The sequence below is a fragment of the Cinclus cinclus genome, chromosome 6, assembly GCF_963662255.1.
Source record: "Cinclus cinclus chromosome 6, bCinCin1.1, whole genome shotgun sequence".
Classification (NCBI taxonomy): Eukaryota; Metazoa; Chordata; class Aves; order Passeriformes; family Cinclidae; genus Cinclus; species Cinclus cinclus.
The window spans coordinates 59,437,955-59,445,884 of NC_085051.1; positions in this window are offsets into that span (position 1 = coordinate 59,437,955).

The following is a 7,930-nucleotide window of genomic DNA, read 5'->3' on the forward strand; positions in this document are numbered from 1 at the left end:
TCAAATTCAATTTTTTTTTCTGTTTTTGCACGGCCTTTTATTGTTTTCTTCTTTCATTCTTCTTCATACTGGCACAGGGTGCCCATAGAAGCTGTGGCTGCCCCTGGATCCCTGGAAGTGTCCAAGGCCAGGTTGGATATTGGGGTTGGAGCACCCTGGGATAGTGGAAGGTGTCCTTGCCCATTGCAGGGGGTGGAACTAGATGAGCCTTCCAACCCAAACCACTGTGATTATTACTGAAAATACATCAGTTGGACTTGATCTTAAAAGATCTTTAACAATCCTTTTGGTTCTATAAAAGCCAAATGACTTTCCATTCAAAACACACTTTAAACCTTGAAATCTGTAGATTGAAGATTGAGTGAGATTTCACTAAAAACCATTACATTTTACCATAAGTGTTATATTAGGCTATTTTAGCAATGGCTGTAGGTCATTTTGGAGAAAACAGAAAAAAGAGGGTTATGATGTCAACCAGGGTTGGGAAATGCAAATAAAAAATCCTGAAGACCTGACAACTTCAATACTTCTGTCATCCACAGTTTTTATCTATCCTTTCACATTTTATTTGTTTAAGCTGATAGTGGAGAGCAAGTAATATTTAACATAAATAATACCTTTTTTGCAATGACATAATGCAGGAGGCATTCTGATTTTTCTCCATTCTTTGGGAAGAAATTATTGTATCAGAGACTGGGATTTATTTTTAGCTAGTAAAGCCTATTTGGGTGTATTGGAGAAAAATGGGATTACAATGGTAAGGAAAACATCCTGATCAAAAATCACTGGGCTTGGTGAACTGAAATGTTTTCTTTCTCTTAGACTAGGTTGATGCTGGGAGATTTTCCAGGGAATTCTTGTCATCCACATCCAAAATCCATGCTTGGGCTGCCTGGCCAGAGCCCTTTCTACAGACCTGATGATGGAAGTGGGCAGGAAAAACTTCCAGGGGAGCTGGGGAGGCATCCACTGCTGCAAACAACCAACTGGTCCTACAGAGCATCCAAAGTCCTTTTGGCTCCCAGAGGAGGGAGGAAACAGCCAAAATAAACTTCCAGGGGAGTTTTCTGGGAGCTGGGTGTTTGCAATCATGCAGCTCTTCTGAACAAACACACCAAAGGTCGGTTTAAAAGGAGGCTCTTGGATTTCAGGGGTGGCTTCATGGAAATCACTGGGGATGTTGGGCACCATCCTGCAGGGCCTTGATTTCCATGTGGTTTTAGTCCCTGTGTAACAGTTTTTGCAGTGTAACATTTGCAGGTTTCATCAGACCCAATGTCCCCAGCCTTGGGGCCACAATCTGGATCTCACGGCAGGTTAGAGCTGGCAGAGCTGTTACCAAAGCCAGAATTGAAAATTTTGCATCAGAGCTGTGTGCCTCTGGGTAGAATCATGGCATTTTTAAGCTTGGAAAATACCTCCAAGGGCATCAACTCCAACCATTCCCTCAGCACTGGCAAAGCCACCACTGACCCATGTCCCCTGGTGCCACATCCACATGGCTTTGATCCCCTCCAGGGATGGGCACTCCACCACTACCCTGAACAGTTGTTCCACTGCCTGAGAATCCTTCCCATGAATAATTTTTTCCTAATATCCAATCTAAACTCCCCAGTACAACTGAAGGCCATTTCCTCTCATCCTGTCCCTTGTCCCCTGGGAGGGGAGCAGAGCAGAGCCTGATCCCCACCTGGCTGCTCCCTCCTGTCAGGGGTGTGTGGAGAGCCAGAAGGTCCCCCCTGAGCCTCCTTTCCTCCAGGCTCCCTCGGCTGCTCCTCCCAGGACTTGTTCCCCGGTGATTGCTGTCCATGGCCATAAAATAAACAGCAAATGGGCTCTTGAGACCATGGCAGCGAATATTCCATCTGCTTTAGTGCTGGGAGGATCATCTCCCATGAGGCTGCTGTTACATTTCTATCATCAAAGATGGGTTTTGCTCTGTTACACAGCTCCAGGCAGAGCTACAAATACATCCTCCATCACCTGGAGCCTTCCAAGGAGTGTGCTGAGCAGGAACGGGGTGCACTCATCCAGCAACAGCACTGGCAGGGCAGGGATAAGGATAAATCCTAATTCGACTGGAAATGAAATGCCAGACCAAGAAAGAGAAAATGTGGAATGGATTTTCAAGAGAAAACAGGTAAATCTCTACTATCTGTTTTTGATTGTTTGTTTGTTTTCAATTCTTTTTTAAAAACGATAATTCAGTAGAATTCCACTGAGGTCTTCAGAAATGTGTGTTTGTCCTGAATTAGTCACATTTCTGCTGGAGAACCAGGAACGTGGAAACTGTGCCAAGGAATCTGCCAGATGTTTTTTCTTTAGCTCTGTTAGAAATCCCAGTGATTTGGTTTGATGTTCGGACTTGGTGATCTTAGAGGTCTTTTCCAAGCCAAATGATTCTATGATTCTGTGGAGTGGGAGAGTGGGGATGGATCCATCATTCTTGGATTTTCAGGGTGGAGCTGGGCAAAGGACAAGATTTGGACAAGATTTCCCCTCTCAGAGGTCCTCTGGCTATGAAATGTACCTCAGTTTCCTTCCAAAAAATGTAACTGTGCTGGTCATGGAGTGACCTGGTGGTCCTGGCTGGATAAGCCAGGGAGCAGATGGGTTGTGAGAGCTGTCTGTGAGGAAGTTGGGTGCCTCATGGAGCTCTTTGACAGAAGACAGCAGATCTGGCTTCTTCCTCTGCCTGGTTGTTGCACTAAACGTGCTCAGCTGAATGTTGCCAAACAAATTTAATGGTAAATAATTTACTTAAAGCCAGGCAAAACACAAATACCGACCCAGGCTGTGAAAAAAGACACTTGATCCTGACTCAATTGGACATGAATGGCAGGGAAAATTTGCAGGAATAGTTTCAAGCCATGTGTTGCCAGGGAACAGTCTGGTCTCCAAATCACTTTATCGATATCTTGGGGTAATAACAGCGAGGAGCAATTGAGGGAAGCGATGCAGGGACACGGCTGCTATTCCCATTTGCCTGGGCTGCGAGTCCAAAATCACCCTTGGCTATGGAATGGGATGGAATGGAGGGACCTAAAGATCATCCTGGCTGATGTCAGATAGCTTCTGCTGGGAACAGGTCCATGAGAGCCAGGAGACTCGTGTTATATTCATATATAACACATATATGTGTTCCGTTAATATAAATATGAATCCACCTGCTACAGCCTACCCAGGCCAATCCTTCTGAAGTTTTCCAAACTTTGGGGAGGAAAGGCTAATTTGGCAAGAGATCCCATGCCCTTGTTCTGCAAAGGCAGGAAAGGAAAGCTGGGGCAGGGCAAAACTGCTGTCTCCACCTGAAGTCTCATCCCTAAAATGTGAGACCCTTGCCAAGGAAGTAAAAGTGCAGATCCCACCTGCAGAAAACCCCTCAGACCCTGGGCATCCTCTGTCCTCATGGAGCAACAAATCCTTCCTCCTGTATCAGTTTAGTATTTTAGGAGCCTGTAATCAATTTTGCTGGTTATTCTGGGTAATAGAATTAAACTTCTCGTGATTCACTATTTCAACTGACGCACTGTGATTCCAGGGGCTGATAAATCTCAGGCTGTGTTTCCAGAGCATAGGAAGGATGTCCATAGGCTGGGATGTTGCCATCTATTGCCTCTCTGGGCTCAGCTATTATTCCAGGATCACGTTGGGGCCACGTCCTGGCTTGCTGTTAACAGCAGGATTGATCTGCTTTGCTCTTTTGCTGCTTGGGCTGTTAATGATGTGCTGGGTTCACACAGCTGGATTGAGAGAGTGGAATTCATCATCTCTAACTTTAAGTTCCGAGCCCAGTCCTGAATGATCCCATTTTGTAGCCAACAGAGAAAAAGCAGGTGATACATGAGTTCTATTAATTCTGACAGCATTTTAGCAGCTGTTAGTGCAGAAAATTCCCTTTGGAACACCTTTTAGAGCCCCAGTGAGGACTGCCCAGGGTATTTCATCCTTAGCCTTGGCATGGAGAGGTTTATTTTGGGGACTCCACTCTTCCAACCCTGAGAAGTACCTTCTGTACACAGGGAATGGTGCTCCAGCCCTTCCCAGCTGGGTCCCACTCAATGCCACCAAAGCCACGAGGAAGCTCAACACACTAAAGCAGGTCAAGGAGCAGGGGCCTGAACACAGACTTGCTCCATCCTGTCCCTGTTTGGTGTTTTCCCCACTTTCAAGGAGAAAAGAGGCCTCTGAAAGGATTTCCTAGGGACCTTGGCCCCCAGCAGCACCCCCTGGCTCTCTCAGGGACCTCCCAGTACCCTTGAGTGGGTGCACAGAGTTTTCATCGCCTCTAAACCTTATTCTACATTTGAAAATAATTCAATAATTGAAGCCTCAGGATTTTTTGCACTCCCTGTATTGTTGATCTTTAAGAATTTCTTCTCTTTAAACGGTGAAACATCCTCGAAGCTCAAAGTAAGCAGAGGAGGAAAAAAACAGAGCACATTCCCTCTAGGGGAGGGTCTGGAGCAGAAGTCCTGTAAGGAGCAGCTGAGGGAGCTGGGAAGGGGCTGAGCCTGGAGAAAAGGAGGCTCAGGGGGGACCTCGTGGCTCTGCACAACTCCCTGACAGGAGGGGACAGCCGGGGGGGGATTTGGGATCTGCTCCCAGGGAACAGGGACAGGAGGAAAGGGAACAGCCACAAGTTGTGCCAGGGGAGGGTCAGGTTGGATATTAGAGAAAATTTCTTCACTGAAAGGGTGGTCAGGCATTGGAGTAGGCTTCCAATGGAAGTGGTGGAATCACCATCCCTGAAAGTGTTCAAAAATTGTGTGGATGTGGCACTTGGGGACATGGGCCAGTGGTGGCCTTGGCAGTGCTGAGTTAATGGTTGGACTTGATGGTCTTAGAGGTCATTTCCATCCTTAAATATTCATTGATTCCTCTGGTTGGTAGTCTATATTTCACTTTTTTTGTATGTATTCAGAAACAGCAAAGAAAAACTTATTCGAGAAGGCTTAATGAGAACATGGGGTGTAAATAACAGGGAAATATCAATAAAATCTCATCATAACATACTTCAAAACCCCAAAGGGACAAGTCTTAGTGTTTTGTCTTACACAGCTGATGTGGGGTTGTGTTTCAGAGGGAGAGGACTCCACTGTGGCTAGAAATTGGGCTGTGTCCTTCCACACCCTGGCACAAATCCCAATTACCTGAACCTACTAATTCTGTGTTGGCAAAGGCCATTAACAGAACTGCTGACATCAGCTCCCATGTGTACAAGCTCTGCTCAAACATCCTCAGAAAAAGTGGTTTTCTGCACAGCCAGGCAGTGATCATGCTGCTAAATAAGCTGGACACTTCCCTTCTTGCCCCATAAATAGGAGAAAAATTGCAACCAGCTCCCACAGCAGCTAAGCTCAGGTGGTTACAAAGCCAAGGTTGACTCCAGAGGGAGCTTATCTTCTTCCTTTCCAAGAAAACAAAGAGAGCAAAGACTAGGGAGGGCCAAGATGCTTAGATGCCCTTTGCTAACCCCTTTTCTGTATGGATGATTAGGTCTCAGTGGTTTGAAGCTCCTCATGAGTGCTACCCAGCCCTCTGAACCGTGTCTGCTCAGCCAGGATCCAAAGGGAAGCACGATCCTTCTGCTGAGGCACACGGATGGTTTTAGTGAGGGAACTTGTCTGGTTCAAAGAGAGGATTTGGATGTCCTCAGAGGATTGGGAAATGAGCTGGGTGTCTGGGGAGGAGCAGGGATGCAGTTCGGGGCTCCAAATCCTTCTGGTACAGCAGTCCCTGTTCCTGGTCAGAGCCCGGGGCAATAAAGCCGAGTAAAGCCTGGCTGGCTGCAGGGCCCTGCATTTCACCTGAGTCATCCTGACTCTTCTGATAAAACCTGTGATCAGAAACCAAACGATAAATGTGGAAATGTGGAGCGTGTTACAGCTGCTGGGGTATTTTTTTTTTTTCTCTCCTTTTTTTCCCCCCTCTTGCTTGTCTTAGTTAAATGCAGCTCTTGTGTCAGGAGGAGGAGGGAAGCCAGTGAGTCACACCCCACCCTCTGACAGCTCCTTCCCCTCTTTATCTTCCCAGCAATTTGCCATTTCCTAGGCACAAGAGGGGGACAAATTGTCCCTGCTGCCTTAAGGACCGATGGTGTGAAGAGAAGGGTTTGTGGCTCCTTTGCATCCTGGCCATTTATTTGATTGCAATCCAGAAATTATGAGTTCCCCTACTTGTGCTTGGGTGGTGGAGCATTCACCCTATGCTCAGCTGAGCCTTTAGACTAAGTTTCCAGCTCATAAAATCCTGGAATAGCTCCAGCTGGAGGGGACGTGTGTTCCAAAAAACCTGCCCTAGCATTTGTTTGTTCACCAACACTTGAACCCAAGATGTGCTCTGTCTGCTGGGTTTGTCCCAAAAGTGCCCAGGATGATGCAGGATGCTCAAACTACCTTTTGGGGAGACATGCCAATAAGTTCCCCAGAAAAATTTCAAAATATTTGGTCCTGGTCATCAGAGTTAGCACATTTCCAGAATCTTGGGTGGGAATATGAAAACACTGGCACATGCCAGCCCTGCAGCAGGAAGGTGTCTGCAGAGGTCAGGGGTTTGAAGGGATGGGAGCCCAGCTGGGATGAGGTGGTGGGAATGACCAAGGAGAGTCAGTCCATGCCTGGGACCATTCTGGTGACTGCATCCCAACCCCAGTGGTCTACAGCACCCCAGAATGGTGGTGGTGGCATTCCAGCAGTGCCAGGATGTGCCAACACCACCCTGGTGGGAAAGGGACCAGCTCTAGGAGTTTTGAGGGGATGGGGAGAACATGGAGAATGATGCTGGGAGCTGCTGTGCAGGGCACAAACCTACATCCCAGCAGGACCTGTCCCATCCATTCTCATTCCCTTGTTGCTCATCCTGGGCTTCCCACAGCTCTCCCCCACAGTGGGGTGATGGAAGGGAGCACCCTACAGCAGCTCAGGGCTGAATCCCCAGCTTGTGCCTCAGCCCAGGGAATCCCTCAGTCTGGAGAACCCCAGTACCCCCAGCTTGAGGGATCTCCCTGTACCCTCCTCCCATGCCTCAGCCCAGGGATTCCCACTGCACCCCTAGCCTGGGGGTCCCCCCATACTCCCATCACACATCTCAGCCCAGGGATCCCCCCCAAACCCTCAGTCTCGGGGGTGCCCCATATCCTCAACCCCAGTGATCCCTCCATACCCCCAGCACACCTCAGTCCTTGGGATTCCCTCCTGGAACCTCTGGACCCCCAGCCCAGGTCTCAACCCAGGAATTACTCTGGATCCCCCCACACCCCAGCCCAGAGCATTCCTCCCCTGCTTGCACACCTCATCCCAGAGGATCCCATATCTTCAGACCTGGAGATCTCTTGGGATACTCCCATAGCCCCTGTCCACCCAGAGATCTCCCCGACCCTCAGCCTGAGGAGCCCCCTGCACTCCCAGCCCGGATCTCAGCTCGGGGGGATCCCCTCGGATCCCTCAGTACTCCGAGCCCCGAGCATCCCTCCGTACTCCCAGCCCAGGGATCCCTTCGGATACCCGGTATTCCAGGCCGGATTTCAGTCTGGGGGATGCCCTCCAATACCCTGTACCCCCTGCCCACGCCTCAGCCCAGGGATCCCCCTGTACCCCCAGACACGGTCTGAACCCAGGGGATCCCCTTGGATCTCCCCGTGCCCCCAGCCCCGGGTGCCGCCTCTACCCCCAGCGCACGTCTCAGCCCGGGGGTCCCCTCGGATCTCCCGGTATCCCCATCCCACCTCTCAGCCCGAGGGATCGCCCCTGTTCCCCCATCCCGGGCACCCCCCGTCCCCTCCCGCCAGCTCACGGCAGTGTCGGTGACATCGCGGGCGGAGCGGTCAATGGGGGCGGCGCGGGTGCGATAAAAGCGGCGGCAGCGGCGGCGGCCGGGAGCGCTCGGGCCGGGCAGGGCCAGCCCCGGGGCCGCGGAGGGAATCGGGGCA